Here is a 26,723-nt window from a genome sequence, read left to right on the forward strand (position 1 = left end):
TACACAAAGTTATACATGCCCAATAGGACTTTCCAATCTCTTGCAAGACAAAAGAGTCTAGGAAGCCCCATTAGCTATGCTCAGCTAACAGCGCTGTGCTTAAAAAGACCTGGAGAATGAGGAAGGACAGTGTGGGACTATCCACTTTGATTTCTGGGTGGTGCAGTGTGATGGGGTGGCTTGGATGGCTGAGTCAGTAGCCTTAGGTGGCTTGCCTCAATGAGCCGCCATTGACTATTGGTGTTCTGTACTCACTCAAAACATTACTGCTGGGCAGCCCATTGGAGAAGGGTTGCCAGGTCCCTCTTTGGAGAAGGGTTGCCAGGTCCTTCTTTGCCCCCGGCAGGAGGTTTTTGGGGTGGAGCCTGGGAGGGCGGGGTTTGGAGTGGGGAGGGACTTCAACGCCATAGAGTCCAATTACCAAAACGGCCATTTTCTCCAGGTGAACTGATCTCTATCGGCTGGAGATCAGTTGTAATAGCAGGAGATCTCCAGCTAGTACTTGGATGTTGGCAATCCTAAACTGGCCAGTTGGAGCCACTTGCTTCTCTCACAGATGTTGTGGTCAGCTCTGCCCACATGTTCCCTCCCACTCCGCCACTTGACAACAAGAGAGTGGCTTTGGCTGTCTCCGCACAGTAAGTCCAATTGGAGCACAGCAACCACTCATTGGGCAGCTTCCATTTGTACAAGCGGATCTTCTCACCTTCCATCCCCACTGCAGCAAGTTATCCCTCGTTTTCTTGCATGTGTAAATTAGGCCTGGATTCAAGGTTTGGGCAGGTGAATGAAATGTTAAAGCTTTCTATTAGCAAAGATGATGTGTGCTTGGTGTTCTTATTTGCCTTGGACAATCTTAAGAGTTAATTTTTTATTATAGTTTTTTATTTTATACAGTAACAGAAAAAGAAGGAAAGAAAGCAAACATGTCTGTGTCCAAGCTTTAACAGAGTAATACGTTCATAATTTCAATCTCACCCATTAAAATCTAGGGGCTGGATCTTTATATTGCCCTAAAACAGTTTACAATTCCCTTATAGAATGTTTTACATGATATTTAAGAACGGTTATTAAATAATGGTTAATCAGCTACTTTCTAATGCCTCATTATATATTGATTACTTTAAATCTAACCATAAGCTGAAATCATTACTTTCTGCTGCTAAATACCAATTAATAGCCTGTGTCTATATTCTAATTCTTACAGAATTGCAGAGAGCTATTTATCGTAGATTGGTTTCCATTTTATCTTAAAATCCTCCATTGAGGATCTTAGGAGTTTAAAATGGTTCCATAAATGCTTTCTGGACTTTCTTGAATATAGGCTATCCCATTATCTTAAAAAAAGACAAAAAACAGTCTCATGTCATTCAGGATTATGGAACCATAGCACTGCAATACATGACAAGTAAATTTTGGTACAAGTTCACTGGTTGTGGATAGTGAACCGTGCCTGTAGCAAAGCAGTCACTTGAACACAAACACAGCGAAGCCCAAGACAAGTCAGCTGAAATCCTAACCATAACTGATGATGGTGTGAACTGGCTGTCAGGTGGGGAGTTTAATCAGTTGTGATTAAACTCCCCACCTCTAGGAAATGAATTCCCCATCAGTGTCTGCCAAAATAGTTGTGTACATTGGAAAGGATTTGAGAGTACAGGCATGCATGCCCAGTTTGATAAGCATCTAGCTAGTCCTGCTGTGTCTAATTATGGCCCCACATAAATGGAGACTTACTTCAGATATCATGCAAAACCTAGGTTTCATTAAACTAAACAATGGCGATTATTGGTATGTTAAAACAGGGTCTATAACCGAAGTTTGGTTTATTACCCTAATTAGTTGTAAGTGTAGAGAAACAACCTTAAGTTTACCAAATGTATATAGAATGGGTAAATGATAAAAAGGTAGTAATTGGGAATAGGAATTAGTAAGGCTACTAACAGGGGACCCACAAGGACTTGCGAAGGGCATCTCGTTGCCCCCTCCCCAACTACTTCCTTTTTCCTTTCCCTGAAAGTCCTCACAGCCTCTCCACTGTTCCTGTCTCCTTCTCTTTTTCCCACCTACCAATGATACAACCTACCTTTACCTGCCCCCCATCTTCAGATTTCCTTTCATCCCTACCCCTGACAGCCACTCCCTGGGAAAAGACTGGCCAAGTGGTATGGTGCCAGCTATAGGATCAGGCTCATTTACACAGGGGGAACCTGCAAGTTTTGCATGGGGCGCCTCACTTTCCCCTTTATCCCCCTCCCAGCACTATTTAGTGGGGTTGACAGGTCCCTCTTCACCACTGGCCGAAGGTTTTGGGGGCAGAGCTTGAGGGGGGGGGTTAAGGAGGGGGGAGGGATTTCAATGCCATAGAGTCCAATTGCCAAATTGACCATTTTCTTCAGGTGAACTGATCTCTATCTGCTGGAGATCAGTTGTAATAGCAGGAGCTCTCCAGCTAGTACCTGGAGGTTGGCAACCCTACTATTTAGGGTTGATGAAATTCCAGGAGATTTGAGGATGGTGGGTATTGAAGAGGGAAAGGACCTCAGCATGGGATAATGCCATAGAGTCAACCCTCCAAAACAGCCATTTTTCTCCAGAGGAAATAGCAAGCATAGTTCCTAATTCCTCCCTATTTCCTCCTATCTGCCCTCCTGGTTGACATGCTGTGGAAACTTCCAGAAGCAGCATAGTACCAGTGCTCATCTATCAGAGAGCAGTCATAACCAGGAATAAAACATTATCTTCAGAACTGGTGCTTGTGACTTCTTAATAGCCAAGGGACAGCCTGACCAGAATTTGAAAATTAGTTGAATCACTGAACCAAATAGCAGCCACAATGAATATAATGCAACCAAATAATTTTTTAAAAAAGTAATGGAAATGAAAATAAATTGTGCCCATCCTCAGAAAGCTTATGACATGCAAACAAGCACCTCTTGACTTTTCACAATGTTTCCCCCCCCCCCCCAGGTTGACTGGGCCATGGATTTCTTTGCTTTTTGAAATGTTGCTTCCTGCTCTGAGACTGTAGTAATCACTGTCTGTAAAACAGCCACCGCCTCCAGACCAATTGATATATAGACACTACATCATCGAAAGGATTTTTGTTTGAGGATGAGAGAGGTGGGGATGTAATAGTCAAGGCATGTAGAGATTGTTTTGCACTCAGTTAACCACAGGGCAATTCACAGTTATATTCTTAGTGGAATGACTCATTCTGCCAACATCCTTCGATTTTACAAAAAAGAAGAAGAAGATAAAAATGACCTCTACTTCATAAAATAGCACTTCTGTTTAAGTGGACAATTCTCTTTTACATTTCTATTTTTAATAGCCAGCTTGCTGTAAGGTATAACTTCATAAAAATGCCATATATTATTCTCAGGCAATTTTTTTTTCCAAAATAATGGGAAGGATTTATATACAGTGATGGCAGACTTTTAGCACATCCAACTAGAATTTTAGTGAGCCTCTCTTGTGGCTTTACTAGGCATATTGTCAGTTGCTCTAAAGGAAGAATAATATCATCATCTGAAAGAAGACAAAGGAATCCAGGGTGTTCATTTGTACTTATTAAGATGAGAGAATTTTGCTCACGTTATTCTAATGATTTATACTTGACCAGCGGCCCAAAACATTATTTATCTACCATAACTAATCTTCTCTTCAAATGTGCTGCAGCTCCAGTAGGGTATTGTGTACATTTTAGGGAGCATTCTCAGGTTTGATGTGGACATAATGAATAACCATGGGTTTTAAAAAACTGTGGGTAGTTTAGGAAACAGGATTCAGATCACAGATGATCACTCAGATCTTGGTTTGTATTGACAAATGCTGGTTTCATTACCTTCATTTCCCCCCTCCTTCCCCAGCAGAGACTTACGTTGCAGCAAGGACAATATGCTTATTTATTTCATGTTATATATAAAAACTCACTATTTATACCTTATATTGCACAGCTACTAAGATAAAATTAATTTTGAAGGAAAAACACACTTGATTAAACCATAGTAGCTTAGCTATTATTATTATTATTATTATTATTATTATTATTATTAGAGTTGGTTTTTATATGCCGACTTTCCCTACCACTTAAGGAAGTATCAAACCAGTTTTACAATCACCTTCCCTTCCCCTCCCCAGAACAGACACCCTGTGAGGTGGGTGGGGCTGAGAGAGTGTGACTAGCCCAAGGTCACCCAGCTGGCGTCATGTGTAGGAGTGGGGAAACAAATCCAGTTCACCAGATTAGCCTCCGCCGCTCACTTGGAGGAGTGGGGAATCAAACCCAGTTTTCCAGATCAGAGTCCACTGCTCTTAACCACTACACCACACTCGCTCTATCCTATTAGGCGTAGGATAGACAGTCATTGAGACCATGGTGCCTGAACCAAAATATAACAATGTTTATTGAATAATTGCTTGCTAAAAGTATCTGGATAATATAGTTGTTTAAACAGACATTTGTAATCCTTCATTTTTTAGACCTGTCCTTCTCTACACGGGTGCTTTGGCAATCTGGGGATGACATTGAAGAGCAGCAGCGGACTTGATTTTTATGTCTTTTCTGGCTGTTTTAATATTGTTCTTGTGTTGGTTTGATTGTTGCCACCCATCTTGGTTTGATTGTTGGCTTGATTGTTGCCACCCACCTTGGATTCCAGTTATCTGGAAGAAAAGCAGGACTACGTTTTTTTTTTTTTAATGGAGTGAGGAAGACCTTCTGATCAGAAGGATGGCCGAGACAGGATGCTCCAGGAGCCAGGCTGGAACTAGTGACTGGGCAGAGTGGAAGCGACAGCACTGGTCATGCTCCCAGGTCTTCCTGTTGAATCGCCACTTCCACAGAAGCGAAACAAAAACGTGTGCAGTGATAGGAACCAGCAGCAATGTCATACTGGCCCCAGCCATGTCTGGCAGGGTCTGTGGTTTCACTAGGGTTGCTGGGTCCCCCCTCTCCATCAGCAGGAAGTCTGGGGCAGGGCAGGGGTGAACCCCTGGAAACACCGCATTGCCACAGCCACTCTTGAGCAGCTGGGTGGATTGGTGGGCAATTGCCCACTGAAACCACCCATCTGGCAACCCTAGGTTTCACCCTTGGAGTGAGCTCCATTTGCCTGGGAATTGTCCTGCTCTCTGCAGCCTAGTTAGGGTTGCCAGGTCCCTCTTTGCCACTGGCTGAAGGTTTTTGGGGCAGACCCTGAGGAGGGTGGGGTTTGGGCAGGGGAGGGACTTCAATGCCATAGAGTCCAATTGCCAAAGCAGCCATTTTCTCCAGGTGAACTGATCTCTATCAGCTGGAGATCAGTTGTGATAGCAGGAGATCTCCAGCTAAAGGACTTGGAGGTTGGCAACCCTAAACCTAGCCCAGTCAGGTTTCTCCAGAAGTAGCAGCTTACTCTCAGGCCTGGGGTTAGCAAGGCTTGGGGCTTGTGGAGTGGACAGGAGCTTGGAGCCAAAAGCTGGAGGCTTGACTGGAAGCTTGGAGTTGGGGTTTAGAGCTGGAGCTTTGAACACGGGGTTTGTGCCTTGTGGGCAGGTTGATGCAGCAAGGCGTTCTTCCCAGGCTTCAGCTAAATAGGGTGAGAGGTAATTGATTTAAAAGATTGGCCAGCATAGAAATAAGCTAGCAGAGCACCTTGTTGGCTCTCTGTACACTTTCACCCCCCCCCCGCGAATTGCACGGATAAACTCCTAAAGAATCTATGGTCTTTTATGCATGGCTGTTTCACTCTCCATCGCCCCTCCAATGACTTAGTGTCTTTGTGTTGATTATGCATGCCATTTCCACCCATCAGAGGTCGCCTCGCTCTCCCCCTGCATTTCCTCTCATTTTGCCTGGTTTTCAAATTTGGGATAAACCAGGTCTCTGAAAACACGGGCAAAACTCTGGGAAACTCAGTGGGAGAGCGAGGTAACCTCTGACAGCCGGAAACGGCATGCACAATCAACACAAAGATGTGAAGTCATCGGAGGGGTGACGGTGAGTAAAACAGACATGCATAAAAGTCCTGTGACTTAAAAGGGATTTAGAGATTTACATACTAGACTACTTGATATGAAGGTGTTCTTTTATAAGGATTTTAACAGATGGTTTGTTTTCATTTTTCAGTTGAACTTTGGCTGCGCTGTTATTTTAGTATGCTGGTAAGCAGCAGCATAAAAAAATGAACGAATATATTACAACAATGGGCAAATCTTAATGAAAAAGACTCCGCCACATCGAATAGATCTACAAAAAAGAGAACAGGAGAGTTTAGCTGATGATGAGAATGTTGAAAAATGTGCTTCGTCTAAGGAAGAAAAGGGAGCAGGGCTTGCAAAAACGGGAAGAACTGAATTCTTGATGATTTATACACCTTTGATCCTAGGGGAAGTCTCAAAGCCAGCACAGTTTTAAGGCAGAGACAGCAAAAAAAATTATACTGCCATCACCACCATCATTTCTTTTTGCGAGACAGAGGAAGACTGTCACAAATCATGGGGTTAATTATCTTAGTATATCACAACTCCTGTGCCTATATTTTAGCTGTCAGTTTCCTGGATACATCCAGTTCATTGCCACAGAGCCTGGGGGTTTCAGGCCCAAACGCCCTGATCAACTCAGCTTGTGCCAGTCACAGGCTGTGAACCACCCAGCAATGGCTTCAAAATGTGTACGACATGGCAAAGGCAGTTATGGGAAGTTGTTACTTCACATGTTAAATGTAGCTTTTTGCGCGCTAACCTAACCGGCCCTAAATGTGGAAGAAGCAGGAGCTAGATTTATTTATTTATTTTCACACACACACACCCCGACACAAGCTTCCAAGGAAGCTCACATCATATTGATAGAACTACAAAATCAATCAATCAATAAAATCCTAAAACAACTCATGAACAGAGTGAAGGCAAAAGCCATGCGACAAAACAAATCCGTTCTAAGTCTAGATGAAAAAAAGGTCTGATTAGAAATGATATGAAACATGAACGGCATGAGGGGAAACCCCAACCCAACTCATGTTTAACATGTAATTGGCACTCACCTTTAAAATAGTGTGTGTAGGCGGGGGGAATGGGTTCCCCAGAGCTAGCTCGGGACAGGAGAATCTTTGTCATTCCCTCCCTTCCACCCAGTTAGCTTTGGCAAACAGAAATGGGCAGGCAGTTTGTCTTACTGCCAATTCCATATACCTGCTCAGAAGACACATATCCCCTAATCCAACTTGCATTTAGTATCTCTTCTAATCAGACACAAAGAGCATTTTACCCTGATGCCTATAGTTTGAGCAGCTAGGCGCCTAACATATGACATGCATCTGAAGAGTGGTATTCTTGCACCACTTTGTGAAACCAGTTGTCTGTATAGAACCAGAACCACTAAATATAGGGTTGCCAATCTCCAGGTGGTCGCTGGAGATCTCCCGCTATTACAACTGATCTCCAAGTGACAGAGATCAGTTCTCCTGGAGAAAATGGCCACTTTGGAAGATGAACACTATGGCAATATACCCCAATGATGTCCCTTCCCTCCCCAAACCCCACCCTCCTCAAGCTCCACCCCCAAAATCTCCAGGTATTTCTCAACCTCGAACTGGCAACCCTAACTAAAGAGCAGTGCCCTTATTCCCGTCTCAGCCAGTTGTGTCAAGGGTATACAATCTTTCATGGTACTGATGATCACTCAGTGTTGTAGGGAAATCAACAGGGTGACACGCTCTCTGTCTTTCTGCCAGGTTGTTTTTCAAGGTGACCAAAGAAGGTTCACCTCTCAAACCAGGTAAATGCTACCATAAGGATGAGCGCTTTGGCACAGAAGGGGATATTTGCTAGAGATAGTTTAAACCATTTGCATACAAGGAAGGCTTTTCCAGCAGCATCACCGTTATGTTCCTCTACTGCAACAGTATTGCTACGCTGGTGTAAATACACTATGCCAGCATATTTTAGATTATTTTGGCACCAGAAGGTTGACTAGCAGTTCTGTCTTCATCCAGCAGATTTAACTGAAGGATAGTATTGCACTGTTTTGTTTTTGTGCTATCAAGTCACAGCTGACTTATGGTGACCCTGTAGGGTTTTCAAGGCAAGAGACGTTTGGAGGTGGTTTGCCATTGCCTGCCTCCATGTCACAACCCTGGCGTTCCTTGGAGGTTGCCCATCCAAATGCTAAGCAGGGCCAGCCCGGCTTAGCTTCTGCAATCTGATGAGATCGGGCTAGCCTGTTAGTTGTTGTTTTTGTACCATTTGCAACAATAACTGTACCCAACGTTCTAAATTTTGCTTTACATATAGTCACTATGACCCTAGTAGTATTATGGTCTATGAATAAATTTCAGCACTTACTTTGCCTTTTTAAACTCACAATTAACTCAAGAGCAGTGGAAATCTAACATTGTAAAAAGAGAGGGGGAATGTTAAAAGAAAGTCGAGGGGGGGGGAAGGCCAGTTCTCTGAGATAAGAAATGGCTGAGCACTGGAATTCAGCAGCAGCTGTTCAAACTGGCAATCTGCACGGACGGTCACAGAATATATTGCCGCTATTGATTACCAGCCAATATAATTGAATGACTCAATTGAAGAGGATAGAATGTGTGTCCATAAGGAAACGGCTCTTAAATGAACAGGAACTCGGGCAGTAGCAGTGAGATATCATCACTGTTTTCACCAAGTATAGCAGCCTAATGCATGAACCAAAGGTGAAGGGAGGATCTGTTGAAATGCCTAGAAACCTGTCCTTTTTTATTTGACCTCATTTGATGAAACAGCTTCCAGTGAAATAGTTTTATTGGTTCATAGCTAAGCCTCTTGTGCTGATCATCTTGAGCGAGGGAAGACTATTATTCTTTGGTCTAAAGTCAGGCTGGCAGTATAAATACCCATAAAATGGCAAGAGACTTCTCTAGGTAATGCAGAATGTTTCAAAAGCACCATAAGAAAATTTGATAACAACATAAGAAGAGCCCTTCTGGCTCAGATAGAAGTCTCCCTTGGGTCAGCAGTGTTTTTGCAATCGCCAAACAAATGCCCGAGATGGTCCACAAGTGTGGGGGAGGGGGTACAGATGCCAAAGCTTCATGCCAATTGTTGCCCCACAGCAACTGGTATTCAAAGGTTCCATTGAGCCATTATGGGTAATAATCATTGATGAAAATTCCACTAATTTTCCTAATCCTCTTTTAAATGAGCTATTCTAGTAGTCATTATCACACTCCATAGCAATTTTATAAGGCTCATGTGCTGTGTGGACAAGGTTTATCTCTTGAATCTTCTACCCATTGATTTAACTTGGCTTCCACATTATGTTGCCCTTGTCTGTATTTACCAGTGAGGTGTAGTGGTTAAGAGCGGTGGACTCTGATCTGGAGAACCAGGTTTGATTTCCCACTCTTCCGTATGAGCAGTGGAGGCTAATTTGGTGAACTGGATTTATTTCCCCATTCCTACACATGAAGCCAGCTGGGTGCTCTTGGGCTAGTCTCACTCTCTCAGCCCCACCTACCTCACAAGGTGTCTGTTGTGGGGAGGGGAAGGGAAGGTGATTGTAAGATGGTTTGATTCTTCCTTAAGTGGTAGAGAAAGTCAGCATATAAAAACCAACTCTTCTTCTTCTTACCCAGATCTTCATTTCAAATGGGGTGTCCAGAGCTATACAGAGGTATACTAAATTTGCCCAAACCATAGATCTATCCAAGGGCAACGTCAAATGTCCATCCCTCAGAACCATCCATTAAACAAGGACACAGTCTGCAGGTTTGTGTGATCTTCCTTGAAAGCCCTAATGAAAAGCTGTTTAACCTTTTAAACAAAGAAAGAAAACTGAAAGTGCTGAAAGCAGGCAAATAGCAGATCCAGGTGGCTGTCCTGCAAAAAAAAAAAAAAAAAAAAAAAAATTCAAATGTACTATGCTGAGGAGGACATTATCCAGTGCCTGTTGGACATTTTGGCATATATTTGTAAATGCTAGCTTTGTGCACTCCCATGCTTGCTTGCTTTCAGAATATTATGTGAAGAAAAAGAAAATTCATTCCCAATTCTTCCTGATTCTAATCAAGAAGAAAATGGTCTTTTATGTATGGCTGTTTCTCTCGCTGTCACCCCTCTGATGACATCAAGTCTTTCTGTTGATTATGCATGCCGTTTGCGACCTTCAAAGGTCACCTCGCTCTCACCTCGCATTTCTCCGCGTTTTGCCCACGTTTTGAGGGACTCAATTTATTTCGACTTTGAAAATGTGGACAAAATGTGGGGAAATGCAGGAAGAGGGAGAGGCGACCTCTGATGGTCGCAAACAACATGCATAATCAACAGAAAGACCCGAAGTCATCAGAGGGGTGACGGCAAGTGAAACAGCCATGCATAAAAGACCTGGGAGTGCACATTCATCCACTGCTGATCAGCTGATATGATCAGAAACAGCGAAAAGGAATGATCGCTGCTGGAGCTGAAGAAATAGATCTGACAACAAAGCCAGAATGAGCCATATGTATCTTTCTGGGAAAACAAAAGGAGATGGATTCCTTTATTTGGAATTATTATAGGACTTGCGTGATTGCAATGACCTCCCCATATGTGAATTCCTGTTAAGATAACAGTAAATAATATGTGATAGACTAATAGGTCCCTCACACAGGAATAGCTGGAGAACCACAGAACAATACGGATGAAGAGGCAGAGATCAACAAAGAAGTATCAGTCTGGAATGTGAACATAAGAACATAAGAGAGGCCCTGCTGGATCAGACCAAGGCCCATCAAGTCCAGCAGTCTGTTCACACAGTGGCCAACCAGGTGCCTCTAGGAAGCAACAAACAAGATGACTGCAGCAGCACCATCCTGCCTGTGTTCCACTGCACCCAATATAATAGGCATGCTCCTCTGATACTAGAGAGAATAGGTATGCAGCATGACTAGTATCCATTCTAACTAATATCCATGAATACCCCTTTCCTCCATGAATATGTCCACTCCCCTCTTAAAGCCTTCCAAATTGGCAGCCATCACCACATCCTGGGGCAGGGAGTTCCACAATTTAACTTTGTGTTATAATGTGCAATTATGTGGCTTGGAATATGACTTTATCCTTCTCGCAATGTTCACCTCCAATGTGAGACTAGCTTTATTTCCCCAAAAACTTATTTTGTGGCTTGGGTCAAAATCAGAACTGGTGAACCTTAGTCCTGTTATACCTGGCACTTCGGATGCTACAATGGCAACGTCCCACAGCATCTCTCTGAGCCCTAGCACCACCAATTTAGACTGTGGAAAATGAAGGGGCATTTGGGCAAGATTTGGGCTCGCAGAAAAAGTTAGGGGGATCACAGGAGGTTTGAAAGTGGCAGTTGGGCCCTCTCACATTCCCAATAATCTTGCTAGAGTCTGCCTTTCAGAACTGTGTTTTGAACAAACTGAACTTTCCCCTGCTATACATTTTTAAATAGTTTGGTTTTTCTTAATCAATCATGAACTGGTCCCAAGGACAGCTAGCCCATCCCTGTATCAGACAACCTGCACAAACAACTTTCTGAAGATGAGCTTCCTCGGCATTTATCCAGTTTTCACTGGAAAAGAATAGTGGAGCTGAAGGAAGTCAGGCAGAAAATTAACAACTGTAACTTTTTCCTGGATTGTGCGAAACAAACAGAATATGACCTTAAGTTTTTTTTTAACTAAGCCGAGCACTTCGCATAAGATGAATTCGAAGATTTCTCAGTCTGATAAAAAGGACTCCCCCAATTTGTTGATTCTGCAGGCACCTCCGAATTTTGAGAAAGGTTAGAGGGTATCACCACAGAATGGCTGCCTGGAAGTCAGGGTTTGAACAAGAAATTATGCTTAGTTTCAGGTTCCAAAGAAAGAGGAAAATTACTTCCTGCACATCTACTGGGAGAGTCTGCCCAGCCTAGTGTTGCCAGCCCCCAGGTGGGGCCTGGAGATCTTCTGGAATTACAGCTGATCTCTAGATGACAGAGATCAGTTGTCCTGGAAAAAATGGCTGATTCAGACTTCTAGCTGAAGCTTCTCCCCTTCCCAATTTCACCCTCCCCAGGCACCACTTCCAAATCTCCAGGAATTTTGCAACATGGTGCTGGCAACCCTAACCAGCCGGGAGTTTTATAGATGGCTGTCAGTTCTGCCCTCTAGCTGTCACAGCCAATGGCTGAGAGGATCAAGGGAGAGTCCTGAGGTACCAGCTATCTTCAGGATCTGAGTCAACGTGTGACCAGACTGGGAAGTGTAGGGACCAAATAGATAAGGTCCACATTTCCAGTACCCCTGTCTACATAGTGAAGACAGTAGAGAAATGGTCAGAGATCCCAGTAGGCTTGCCAGCTCTGGGTTGGGAAATACCTGGAGATTTTGGGGGCGGAGCCTGAGGAGGGCGGGGTTTGGGGAGGGGAGGGACTTCAATGCCATAGAGTCCAATTGCCAAAGTGGCCATTTTCTCCAGGGGGACTGATCTCTATCATATGGAGATCAGTTGCAATAGCGGGAAATCTCTAGCCACCACCTGGAGGTTATTCAAATTCTGACACAGAGACACCTAGTATAGCTAAACAAAGACTGTATTGTACAAATTATAAAATACATGGAAGTAGAGAGGAAGACGATTGTTTCATTTCTTCATCAGTTCCACCTCACCACTCCTCGCACTCCATATGTCTTATTCCTTGCCATTAAGTCTGTATGTAACAGTCTCACAAGGTTCCTTCCCAGGATATTCCCAGGATATATTTTCTAATTTGTACTATACAGTCTTTGTTTAGCTATACTAGGTGTATAGTTTATCTGTGTCAGAATTTGAATAACCATATATGTACACAGAGGTGTCTACTTTGATTTGCCACCTGGAGGTTGGCAACCCTAGATCTTAGATAAAATCACTTTGGGAGAAAAGGCACGGTCGCTTTAGCCTCCTTTATTCCCTGTTTCAGCCAGGATTTAGCCAGGATCAAACGCAGTTCGGCGAAATGCATGCGTACTTTTCTCTGTTAGTTGGGTCCAAATTTACAGCTGGTTCATTTGCATTATGTTTTAGAGAAATTACCCCAAAGAAGAATACTTTAGGTTCAGAAGATATTAGACCTTTTTTTTTTTTTTGCTCTGTAACCCATTTGGTTTGACAATAATATATTATTCATTTTTTAAATTGGATGTCTGCAGTTTGTTGAAGTGTATAGATTATTATGATTGCTTCGAAAGTGATTAAATAAGATTTTTGCAACCTCACTATTATGTCCACTTTTTAGACAGGAAAGTAGTAGAGTTGTCCCCGATGTTACTGAATTGTCTGATCTATAATCCACTGGCCCTCGCGACTCTTTAGCCCTCTGATGATCAAAAGGAAGAACTTCAGTTGCAAACTGAGTCTGACATATGGCTTTAAAAGGAAATAGGATTTACTGACTTTTGAGCTCCAGCTATAAAATCATCTTTCCAAGATTAAAAATGTCATTAGATTTCCCCCTTCTCCATGTGCTATATTTTTATATCAATCATCAGAAAATGTAAGTGGTTGTAATGTGCTGATGTATTAAGTTATTAAAGATTGTGCTGTAGGTATAATTTTTGTGTGAGCAAATGGTTTTAACTTAACTGCTTTGGTTATGGCTGTACTGCTGCTGAGGAGCTTTCCCAGTCCTGGCATTAGTATTTTGCTTCTCCCTGGTGTTCCATTGATTTAATTGGAATATTGATTTAGAATGTCAGAACAAAGAAAATGAGGAAATATGTCCTTACAGGGAGATCTATTAGGCTTCAGAATAGCTTCCCAAGTGTGGCTTGAATTCTTTAATAGCCTTTCTTAATAGCTAGGGAACCAACATTATAATGATGCTGGTTGGTATTCCGTTTCTGATACTTTCCGGGCGCTTCAAACATTTGAGATGGCTGAGGAATGCCAAAAAATGCCCCCCACAAAAAAAAACCAGACATCCATTTGACATATTTTTGGCATGTCAGGAGGTATTATTTTCAATTGTGTTGATTCTTCCAGCTCTAAAGCAATAGGCTCCAATGAGAAATATGGATGATAAAAGACGGCAGAAGCCAAAGAGGATTTTAAAAGGGTTTTTTCCCCCATTTTCTTGAGATGCTTAATGGAAGAGCTTGGTGTGAAGACATAGGCATTCGGTGATGAAGAAGTCACACTGTTGCCAACTGCATGAATCCGCTTTCTCAAATCAGCCTCATTAGTTCTGCAATGAGCTGTTAAAGTGGTCGTGCAGTTGGAACCCACCATGCAGGAAGGTAATTGGTTGGCAAATATATATATATTGGTTACTCTAATCTTTTGCATTCTAGATTTTGAGCCTCTGCAGGCACAACAGTCTTCATAAACGACACTCCTGATTAATTAGGGTTGAAGTTTGATTGGACCAGCAATGAACAGGGAGATGATGACATTTCAGCAGGGGATAAGTAGCTTCAATCCTTCTCTTCTTCTGCCGGTTGCCTACTAGCCAATTAAGAAAACATGAGGAGTTCTGACTGTCTTCAATCAATGTCGTTTCTAAAGTAGGAACTCTGGTGGATTGTACTAAGAATGATGTAAGTATTTCAGAAGGAAAATGGGGAGTATAAACTACCCTTCAAGTGACTATGGCCACATATGTGGTTGATTTATGAGTTCCAATTTACATGTGATCCTGAACATCCTCAAAGATGTCCCGTTTACATGCCCAAAATGTCAGCCTGAGCACTGGTCATGATTTTATACTATCCTTCAACTTGAGAAGGTCTGAGGGAGAGCTGCAGATGAGGAAATATTAGGGTTGCCAGGTCCCTCTTTGCCACTGGCGAAAGGTTTTTGGGGCGGAGCCTGAGGAGGGCAGAGTTTGGGGAGGGGAGGGACTTCAATGCCATAGAGTTCAATTGCCAAAGCAGCCATTTTCTCCAGGGGAACTGATCTCTATCAGCTGGAGATCAGTTGTAATAGCAAGAGATCTCCAGCCACTACCTGGTGCTGTATGATGTGACTGTAAAATATACCACAGACTACGAACTGAATTTAGCTGAGCTCTGCCAGCATAAGCTACAATTTGTATACAATTTGTATTTGTCTTGGAACTTTTTTCTAATGTTATATTTGTTGTGTTAGAAGTGGTTCTGTTTCTAATGTTCTAATACATTATTCTCACTGCAAGTTTTGCATTGTGATTTTCCTGAATTGGATATTTTTGTTTAAGTGCTATATTTTGAATTCCACACTCCTGCAAGCACTTATTAGCTGTTAATTTTTGAATACTACCTGGAGGTTGGCAACCCTAGGAAATATGGATGGGGCAAAGTTCACTGGGGTCAGAGTTCAAAAAGGTTCTGAGGTTTAAATGGCTGTCAGCCAAACTAACTGAATGGCAGCACTTAACATCAAGCCATTACTTGCTTGCTAGGGTGGCCAACCTCCAGGTGGTGGCTTGAGATCTCCTGCTATGACAACTTATCTTCAGGTGACAGAGATCAGTTCCTCTGGAGAAAATGGCTGCTTTGGCAATTGGACTCTATGGCATTGAAGTCCCTCCCCTCTCCAAAACCCACCTTCCTCAGTCTCCACCCCACAAATCTCCAGGTAGTTCCCAACCCAGAGTTGGCAACCGTACTTGCTGCTGGTTCCCAAAGAGTGGCTAGATCTGCTACAAAACTTTATTCTAGCAAGCAGCTGTCTGATTCTATGAAGAAGAGGAAGAGTTGGTTTTTATATGCTGACTTTTCCTACCACTTAAGGAAGAACCAAACCGGCTTACAATCACCTTCCCTTCCCCTCCTCACAACAGACACCCTGTGAAGTAGGTGGGGCTGAGAGAGCTCTCAGAGAACTGTGACTAGCCCAAGGTCACAAGTTGGCTTCATGTGGTAAAGATAAAGGTCCCCTGTGCAAGCACTGGGTCATTCCTGACCCATGGGGTGACGTCCCATCCCGGCGTTTACTAGGCAGACTTTGTTTGTGGGGTGGTTTGCCAGTGCCTTCCCCAGTCGTCTTCCCTTTACCCCCAGCAAGCTGGGTACTCATTTTACCGACCTCGGAAGGATGGAAGACTGAGTCAACCTTGAGCCGGCTACCTGAACCTGACTTCCATTGGGATCAAACTCAGATCGTGAGCAGAGCTTGGACTGCAGTACTGCAGTTTACCACTCTGCGCCACGGGGGCCCCTGCTTCATGTGGAGGAGTGGGGAATCAAACCCAGTTCGCCAGATCAGAGTCCACCACTGCAAACCACTGCTCTTAGACACTATACCACACTTACTTTCCTTATGATCCATACACATACGTATGGGTGGTACAAAACAGCAGCACAGTGAGCAGAGAACACAGACATAGTATTTGGAGTGGGAGTTAGGCTCTATCTCTAGTGCTAGAGCCGACAGAATTCTACCATTAGCCATAAATGGAAACTTCAAGTATGACATCTAAAAGCACCCAGAGACTTTTTTTTTTTACTCATTTCCTGTGGTGCCAGCTTGATCAACGAGCATGTTATCATTGAATTTCAACATCTTCACAGGCATGAATTTGCCATTGACTTATAATTGTAAAAGAATGCAACACCATCATGGGAGAGAGGCAAAAAACTAAAATAAACAATATGGGCGAGACTATGAACAGACTATTACACTCCAGGGATGTAGATTCTTACTCACCAGGGATTTGCCTGGAAGAGCACTGATGCCCTAGGTATGCCCTTCTCTGCCTACAATGAATGCACCTATAACATAACTGCTGTTAGCTGGCCCTGTGTCATCACAATAAACATGTTTTCAATTGTTACCCAATATGGCATTTTAATTTAAAGAACCACAGAAACAGAAGCTACCCACAGCATTAGCAGACCTTTTTCACGCAAAAGGCAGGAAACAAAAGAATTGCTATCGGATAGCATCACTACACTCCTCTACAAAGTATATTGCACTACTGAAGTTGTTGAGCTGTCAGAACATCCCCACAAGTCTGGTTCCGTTCTTGGTTACAATCACACTGTTTCTGTTGACTTCAATGGGAGAGGCATGATTGCATCGAAGGGCAGGATGAGGACCAAAGTATACTGCACACGAACCAGCATTTTAGGCTTGACGTGGTTCACATCTAATTACAGCAAATGGCTTGCTGAGTCAAGGTTGAAATAGGTCATCCTGTCAGTTGTTGACTTTGGAGGATGCTTGCCAACATGTGTTTTATGATTCAGTGGATGAATCTTCAGGGACAACGGGATCATGGCTATAAAAATTCAATACGCATGGTAAGATGGCTATTTTGCTCATATTGTTTTGTAAAGGCTCTGGTTTTAACAGCAAAAATGGCAGCAAAAAGGACTGACTTTCTCGTGGTCGTGGCCATCCAGGGTCAGAGATAATGATCATGACAAATGATATTAAAATACAAGTAGAAAACAATGTTTAAAAAGTAGATCTTTCAAAAATAGAAAACTTGTTTCTCTGTTAACTTCCAAAACCTTATCCAGGATATATGGCAATATCTACACAACAGATGCAGGGTGTTTTGAGGGACACCCACCAGCAAGGTCAGTTTTCAAGTGCTGTTCCCCACACCCAAATAGTTTGATATTGATTTTCCCAAAGATCCCCTCCCCTCAATGATAATGTGAGACAACAGAAAGTGGGTTCAACAAGCTTTTATTTATTTACCATGATTTAAATTAATCAAGTGGTTGATCTACATAATGTTTTATGTGTTTATTAGTGTTTAAATTTTTTTTTGGGAAGGAGCTGTGGCTCAGTGGTACAGCATCTGCTTGGCATGCAGAAGGTCCCATGTTCAATCCCTGGCATCTCCAGTTAAAGGGACCAGGCAAGTAGGTGATGTGAAAGACCTCTGCCTGAGACCCTGGAGAGTCGCTGCCAGTCTGAGTAGACAGTACTGACTTTGATGGACCAAGGGTCTGGTTCAGCATAAGGCAGCTTCTTGGGTACATCTCTGCTTATTTCAATCAGCTGATGATTTTGAGGGCTGGCTGTGCTAGGCATCCACCTGTTCTGCCTCTTGGATAGATCCACCCCAGCTCCAAACTGTGCCAGTGCTTCCACAAGCTTCGCTTATCACTGCCTGCACAGCCGTATCTGCAGAGACGTACCAAGCTTCACCCCACTCTCCTGATTGGCTAACCAGATTTGCTGTGAGCCAATAGCAGATTGTGCCTCATTTGAAGTGAAGAGGTGCTGGGGCAAACTGATCCAAGGCATGATCTGCTGTGAATGTCTTTTGCCGACCCAGCGCCTAACTGGGGGAGTGACTGGAGCTGCCTACCCAACCCATGTCCCCCCATGAACTGGCCCCAGCGTGCAATATACAGACTGAACCCTTGCAGAGTGACCCTGGTGTGCAACTGAGGACACAGACAACTTGTTTGAATGAATATGGCCATAACTTGTATTAGTTACAGTGTAAGGGCATTGGCGTAGCATAGGGGCTGGATCCAAGGCATCGGCCAACCCACCTGCCAATTGATGCATCACCTGCTGGGAGAAGCCTGGGATGGCAGTATGCAGGACCCACTAAGACGGAAGCCTGCTGTGAGGTTCCCCTGCCACTTGGCAGGGGGTCACCCTGACAGCCCCTGAGGTGGGCATGTCCCGTTCCAGGCCTCCCCCCAAAATCGCTTATTGGGATCCTCAGAGTGGGGAAAAGGGGGCACGCAGGCTGGCTTGCCCTCAAAACTGGATCTGGCCCCATGCAAACACCACCAAAAGCTGTGTCAAAAATTATTGGTCAAAGAACCCCCAAAACAGCCGAAATAAAGGGAAGGGAGGGTAGGACAACCAAAAGGCAAGTGGCTCTGAATGCAGCCAAGGGCTCTTTCCTTTCTGGCCAGCAGGAATGAGTAAAGAACCTGACTCATGGATTTCACATTGTGTATATTGGCCATTAGTGTATATCAATGCAGGTGCATTTATTCTGTGGCCAATGCAGGAGCCAGCTGATGAGCTTTTTTAAAAATCAAGCTAATAAAGTGATTTTTGCATTACCCTAACAAAAAAGATAAGTTGCTCAAAGCCTGTTTGATTCCTCAGTTTGGAACAAAGCATGTGCCTTGAGCATATTGTAATCCCCCCCCGCCCCCCCGCCCCGGGTTTCATGGTTCTGCCCACTACTGTAAAAACTGCATCACCAGCCTGATGTCGTCAGGCCATGCTCCCCCTAATCAGTTTCTTGCAATGAATCTTCAATAAACATCACAAAATAACCACTTAGTGTTGAGAAAGATATGGAATTCTGAAATGAAATTGCCTTGTTTCGGAGTTTGAGCCCTTAATAGGTCCTGAACCCAAACCCTGCAGGATGTCAGATGGGGATGCAGACTTTCCTCAAGTAGGGTAAGAAACCTCTTGGACAGCAATAAATTAAAGCAAGTCTCATAGCAAGGTCTTATTCCTCTCAAAGCTTCCAGGTCAGGCTTTTTCTCTGATGTGAGAAACAATTGGACATCTCAAAGTGGACTTAACTGCGACATTTTACATTGCTAAACGTGTTTCTTGCTTCAATCTGCATTTGCCCTTTGACTTTTGTCCTAAGTGTTTGCTCTTTCCTGCCTTTAACTCAAGAGTACAGATCAGATTAAAAACCAAGTTCATCTGACATATTTTCAAAGCAGCATAGAAGTGCATGCACAGGTAATATATTAAGTTATATTTATGACTTATTCTACAAACGGGAGCTTGAAAATGCATTGAGTAAAATGCTTTGAAAATATAATTACACTAGCCACAATATTATTTTTATTTTATTTATTTACACAATTAGTATCCCACCTTTCTGCCCTCAAAAGAGCCACCAAGATGGCTAACACCAGGGTGACCAAGGCTGTTTCAGTGAGCGATCAGGTCAATTGCCCAGGTTACTTCCTCATTCCAGAGGTCAACCAGGGCATCAACAGGAACACCAACCATATCAATAGGAAAATCTGCTACAGCCATCATAAGGACATTCGGATCCATCTGGCCCCAGGAATGGATCATCTTAAGATCAACAGAGTGCCCTGCATAATGTGTAGGACCCCATAATGCTTGCTTGTCAATTTATTTATTATTTAATTATGATTTTCCTCTCCCTTTGAAGTGTGAGGCTTATCGCCGCTTTAAGCATGCTGACATAGGCACACTTTTGAAAAGGTTGTGAAGAAATTATTATTTGGATTCGTTGTTGTGTAGAAAAAAGCTTTGTTAGGGTATAAAAATGAGGAGGAGAATGTTTGCTAGGGAACCATCATCTGTCATAAAGGGGAATATTTATTCCCTCTGTAGCACTAGTGAATTTAAGCTCAACTTGAATCAAATTGCAATGTAACAGAACATGAGCTTGTGATCAAAAAAATACGCAAAGCTCTCTCTCTCTTTCTCAGAAAATGTACATGAATAAAGATATTTCAAGAAAGCATTACATCCTAGATACAAACCGATGCATTTGTTAAGTAACTGTGCTAGAATCCATGTATTCCTGAACACTTTGTTAGTTTCGCATCTCATTGCCTATGCTAGAGGAATCATATTTTATGCTGACTTAACACAAGATGGTTGTCACAGTATATTACTGTTCTCTGTGCATATGCAGGCTGCATGATGATGTTTCTGTCACACATATTGAACCAAGCTCTACCTTGAAATTGGCCTCTTTAGGGAGAAAATAATGAGGTTTATTTTTCACTTCCAAAAGTGATTAATTGGCCAATAAAACAGCATCTCGGAGAAAGAAAAGGCTTGATCCATAGAAAAAATATCATCACCCTGATACAGTGTTTCTTTCTTTTCTTTTTCTTTTTTTAGAAACTCAAGATCGTATATATGCATATCTAGCGCTCACTTATTTGTTTCTTCATAAATGTACATTCTGTGTTTCTTATCACAGACGGGGCAAGTAGTAATGACTTGGAGTGGAGCGAGAGGAAGAAAGGTGCAGCTTCTCATTTGTGCCTTACCCAGTGACAAGATTGGAAAGAGAAGAATAGACCTGAACTGAGTGGGAGACAGAAAGAGGGACAGAAAGGAGTATTAAGGGAAAATAGTAAAATGGCTGCTTAGCATAACAGTTCTCATTTGGCCTTATTGGTAGAGTTGCCAGGTCCCTCTTCATCACTGGTGGGAGGTTTTTGGGGTGGAGCCTGAAAAGGGCAGGGTTTGGGGAGGTGAGGAACTTCAATGCCATAGAGTCTAATTGCCAATGCAGCCATTTTCTCCAGGTGAACTGATCTCTATCGGCTGGAGATTGGTTGTAATAGCAGGAGATCTCCAGCTAGTACTTGGAGGTTGATAACCCTACTTATTGGTTAAGTGAAGGATCTCTCTCTCTCTCTCTCTCTCTCCCTCCCTCCCTCCCTCCCTCTCCCCAGCAGATGGTGGCAAAAATTCCAGAATCATTACTAGTGATGACAGCCAGAAATTTTAAGGAGTTGTCTGTAGCCAAAGAGGGTGAGTATTCTTCACAACAGCATGGAGGAGCACAGAATGCACACACAGTGCCCTGAGTGGGGTCATTATAATCCTGTGTCAGGGGGTGGTGGGGACAACACCATGCCTCCCTCCTTCTGAGCCCCCATGGCCAAGCCTGATATCCACCAGGCCCAGTGGGATTACTGATTTGTATACAGATCTGCACACCAATCAGCTGATCAATGGCAGCTGGCTCTTTAAGAGGATGCCACTGACTGACAGCCAGCTGTTTGACAATCAGCTGTTAGGAAACTCCACCCTGGGGGTGAGGCAGGAGAGTAATAGGGCAGAAATTGCTCAGCAGGCACTATTGATCCTTCACAGGCTTGGCCACATCCACATAGGGTTCTTGGTTAGAGTAGGGTTGCCAGTCTCCCGGCGGCTGGAGATCTCCCGGAATTCCCGCCAGTCTCCAGGTTATGGAGATTTATGGAGATCAGTTTCCCAGGAGAATATGACTGCTTTGGAAGGTAAACTCTATGGCATTATACCATTATACTAAGGTCCTTCCTCTCCCCAAACTCCACCCTCTCCACGCTCCACCCCAAAAATCTCCAGGAATTTCCCAACACAGAATTGGCAACCCTTGGGTAGAGGGAAGCCATTGGGCATGCTGCAGATCCTAGCCAGGACCTTCAAATGCTTGAGGAAGGAGGCCATAGAGAATAGACCAGTTCAGGCTCCCATCTCAGAAGGAAGAAGAGCTAGAGGAGAAGCAGTGGAATAGGGTGGTACCCAACCCCCCACCCCTCTCTGTCTGAAGCCAAGGGAAGGCATTTTAGCCAACCTGGGCCTCCTGAGGTGGAGATGGATTCAAGTGTGCCAAATAGTGTGTCCAAGAATGGGGACTGACAAGCAGCTCTTCTGAGTTACAGCAGTGGCAGAGACTTCTGAAGTGGTGCAGCTTTTTTTTTTAAAGTATTGCTACTAAGAACTGAAAAATGTGGGTAGAAGGCAGGACCATTCAAAACAACAACATTATGGCATACATTAGTACAAGCATTTTGTCCAGATACCAGAGCATCTCCCTCATCATCGTCGACTCAATGATGTCACTTCCAGAAGTGATGTCATCACGTGGGCGATGTCAAGTCCCAGGCTTCATTTTAATCTTGGTAAGATTCCCCCACCCCCTCCCCCACCAATGGCTGGGTGGGGGACCTGGCAACCCTAACCTGCAGTATACAATCTATAGCAAATCTGCTTTTAATCCTTTTAATTTTTAGAAATGTTTATATTGCAAAAGTAATTGTGATTTACAAGGCTAGCTAACTAATCAGCTAGCTTCAGATATGAATGGCATTTCCCTCTGTTTCCTCAGGAGGTGTGAGCAAAATATTAACCTCTCCATATCCATCCCAGAGGCAGTGCTGCCTATCAGAAGAACTGCAAATATAGCAATTACCTGTTGTTCCCATCAACAGTGTTGCATATAATATGAAGTGTGCATGCTAAATGTATTTTATTTATTTTATTGGATGTTTAGTCCGCTCTTCCTGACTAGGTCGGGCTCAGAGAGGCTTTCAGCCATTTAAAATAAAAATGGTCTTAACATTACCTTCCTAAATGTTTGTCCATGTACCTAGCCGCCGGACAATAAAATAGCTCGAGCAAACAGAAGCCAATACTTTATACAGTATCAAAACCCTCCCCGAGACTGAGAGCAAGCAATATGATTGGGGGGCAAGGATACAGAAGTCAGTGCAATTTTGTTGATGGCAAGATCTGTGCAACTATTGACAGGCAAATGTTAATTACATTTAATTACTTTCTTTCCTCTGACCTCCAAGAAGTTTAAGCCAGACAGTGAGATACCAAATAACATCTGAAGGTTTTGGAATATAGTCCTTTTGATTTTTGATAGGGGAGGGGCTGTGGCTCAGTGGAAGAGCATCTGCTTGGCATGCAGAAGGTCTCAGGTTCAATCCCCAGCATCTCCAGTTAAAGGGACTAGGCAAGTAGGTGATGTGAAATACCTCTACCTGAGTAGACAATACTGTCTTTGATGGACCAAGGGTCTGATTCAGTATAAGTCAGCTTCATGAGTTTATGTGATTCTAGATTAGTCATAACAACTATATTAATGAATAGAGATATTTCAATTTGGGCTTGATGAATTCTTTCTCTTCCAAAACCTGGTGAGAATGAATAATGGTCTTTCTACCAATATCCCTCTGGCAGAAAATCCGTACAGCATATTTTACTTTAAAATGTATATATGCAAAGATGGGATCTTATTGGTCATGAGAAATTTGTAAATGTATTGCCAAGATGCTCGTAATGGATGCTTAACATCTATCCATGAAGGTTAAGGCATTTCTCCTTCCAGTCTGTGGCTAGGCATTGCAGACATGCTCAATTCAGTGTCAGATTTCATTGGTGAATTATTCAATCAATAACTGACAGTCATGATGCTATACAGTTATGGACCAGCATTGTTGGGGGGCTAACAGCAGTTTGAAAATATGATGACACAATCAATTTATAAATGCAGGTACACCAACTAATATACATTCCCACTTCTACAAGCTTTTTCTGCTTCTTTAATTGGAATTAATGGTCATTTTTTTCTACCGAGTTTCAAGAGCAAGAACAAATCCATTATACTGCTTTGGTATGTTATTAGTGGATGAATGATTGCAAATGCAAATGCAAAGTAATAAATTACATCTTCTGATGAGATTTTCATATTCCAGAATGAGACTGAAATCTACCACATTAGTTATTTTCAAGGTTCCCCCCCCCACTTTAAATTATTGCTGATCTCCGTTTTTGTGCATGATCCACTTAAAGTTACAAAAGCATAAGATTTTAAACTTTACAAGAGCCTGCCTGACTAGGGATGCTGAATTAAAAAAAATCGCTATAGTTCGGATTCGGCTGAATTCTACCCGTTTAGATTTGGGATATGCCGAAGTCCGAACTCCCCCACTTTGGGTCCCTGCAATTCGGCGGGAATTCAAAATTCGGGAAAAGAATTCGGCCGAATAAAGCCATTAAAAACACAACCGCTCCTTTCCGCAGCTCTGGGGGGCATTTTTGGGGGTAGAGGTCCCAAACTTTCAGCGGAGCTTCAAAGGACGTTTCTTGAAAGACCCCCCAGGTTTTGTAAAGATTGGGTCAAGGGGGGGCTGAGATATGGGCCCTGAAAGGGGTCCCCCACCCTTAATGTGCATGTCTGAGCAGAGCTTGCCGCCCACGCACAAAGCTCCCAGCCCTGACAAACAGCTGAGAAGTTTGCAAAGCATTGCAACACAACTGCAAAGCAACACAACCTTGTAAGCAACACCTTTGCAACTGTGCAAAGCAACACCTGACACCTGGGAGTTTGCAAACCATGGAAAGGGACAGAGGCAGCAAGCTATGCATAATGAGCAGGAGAGGTGGAATTTCCCCTTTTGCATGGGACTCCAAATGCATTCTTTAAGTCACCATTTGAAAACCAGTTTTGAGCAAGCATCAAAATAGACCTAACCACTCTTATGAATGAGGGAAAACCTGAAGACACATAACTGAAACCCCCCCCTCAAACCAGGGAGAGAGAGACTCGAGGGGGAACACACACCCCAGGCAGAACCGGCAAAAGCCCCCTTTGGCTTCCCCCCACCCACAGAAACTGCTCCCTCCCCCCACAGACAGACTCTGCTTCCCCCCATACACACACACACACAGGAGAAAAATTATAGATTAAAGCCCCCAAAGGGGTCTTACTGTGGCTGTCTTCTGTTCCATCAGGAGGGGCTGGGGAGGATTGGGTAATCCAAGATTATTCCAATTAGGCACGGGACGTTTTGCTCTGGAGATGCATACAGGATCAGCTGATCCATTCATCCCAATAGGGAAAAGGGGAAAGGGGAAAGCCCATATCTCGGGACCCCCTGACCCAATGTTTACAAAACTTGGGTGGTCTCTTAAGAAGGCTTGTCTTAAGCTCCGCTGAAAGTTTGGGATCTGCACCCCCCAAAATGCACCCCCTGCAGCCACGGAAAGAGAAAAGGGGGAGCCAATATTTCTGCCCCCACTGAACCCATCTTTACAAAACTTGGGTGGTATCTTAAGAAGGATTGTCTGAAGCTATGCTGAAGGTTTGGGGGCTGTATCCCCAAAAAAGCACCCCCTGCAGCCATGTAAATGGAAAAGGGGGGAGGGAAAAGGGGTGGAGCCCATATCTTGAGACCCCCTTACCCAATGTTTACAAAACTTGGGGGGTATCTTAAGAAGGCTCATCTGAAGCTCCACTGAAAGTTTGGGGTCTGTACTCCCAAAAATGCGCCCCTGCAGCCATGGAAAGAAAAAAGGGGGTGGAGCCCATATCTCAGGAGCCCCTGACCCAATGTTTACAAAACTTGGGTGGTCTCTTAAGAAGGCTTATCTGAATCTCTGCTGAAAGTTTGGGGTCTGTTCCCCAAAAAATACCCCCCTGCAGTCACAGAAAGGAGCGAATGTGCACAAGCATCCCCCCCACACACAGGAGGATTTCCCTCTCTCTCTCTCTCCCCGGCCGGGCCGCACATCAGCTGACCCAGCTTGGCCACCGATTGGCCGGGGAAGGAGAATGCTGCTTACTGACGGTTATGCTGCTTACTGCCGCCCCGAATTGGCCGGATTTATTTGTGAACTCCCGAACTCGCTGAATTCGGCTCCCCGGATGCCTGCCATTTTTGAGTTCGGTTCATCCCGAACTAAAAACCGCCGAATCAGGGCAAATTCGGCTGTTTTTCAGTTCGGGCCGAACCAAATCAACAGCCCTATGCCTGACACACAAACCAACTGTGCCAAACCACTTGAATTTTAGTTATATCACACACTATAAATCCATGTACTGTTTCCCTATAGAAGTTACAGGTGTTGATACCTAATTCCCACACTCAGAACCATCCTCTTTAGTGTGTTCAGCAGCAACAAATTGGAGAAGATAGCATACTATCTGGGCCCCTCTGCAAACATGTAGCCACATATTCCTTGTAGTATTATTGCTTTTGTTAATGTTGTGATAGGGGTTGTGAAAAAAAAATCGGTAAACTTCGGGTTCAGGTTTATTGGGCCCAATTTTTTTCAGTAAACCCGGAATAAGCCAAATACCAGTAAATTTGTATTTCGGCTTTATTTCTGGCTTTACAGAAAAATCAGGGCCCATTATAGTCTATGGGGATTTTTTCAAAATGAATTGCCGAACCTGAAAAATCTGAATAATTGTTCGGCTTTTTTGAGAATTGCCTATTTGGCTTCAGGCAGATTCCCAGGTTTTGGCATTCGGTAAACCCAAAACCCTATAATTACTGAAACAGCTAATTTCGGGTTTATTTTTG

This window comes from Euleptes europaea, chromosome 8 (genome assembly GCF_029931775.1).
Source record: "Euleptes europaea isolate rEulEur1 chromosome 8, rEulEur1.hap1, whole genome shotgun sequence".
Taxonomy (NCBI): domain Eukaryota; kingdom Metazoa; phylum Chordata; class Lepidosauria; order Squamata; family Sphaerodactylidae; genus Euleptes; species Euleptes europaea.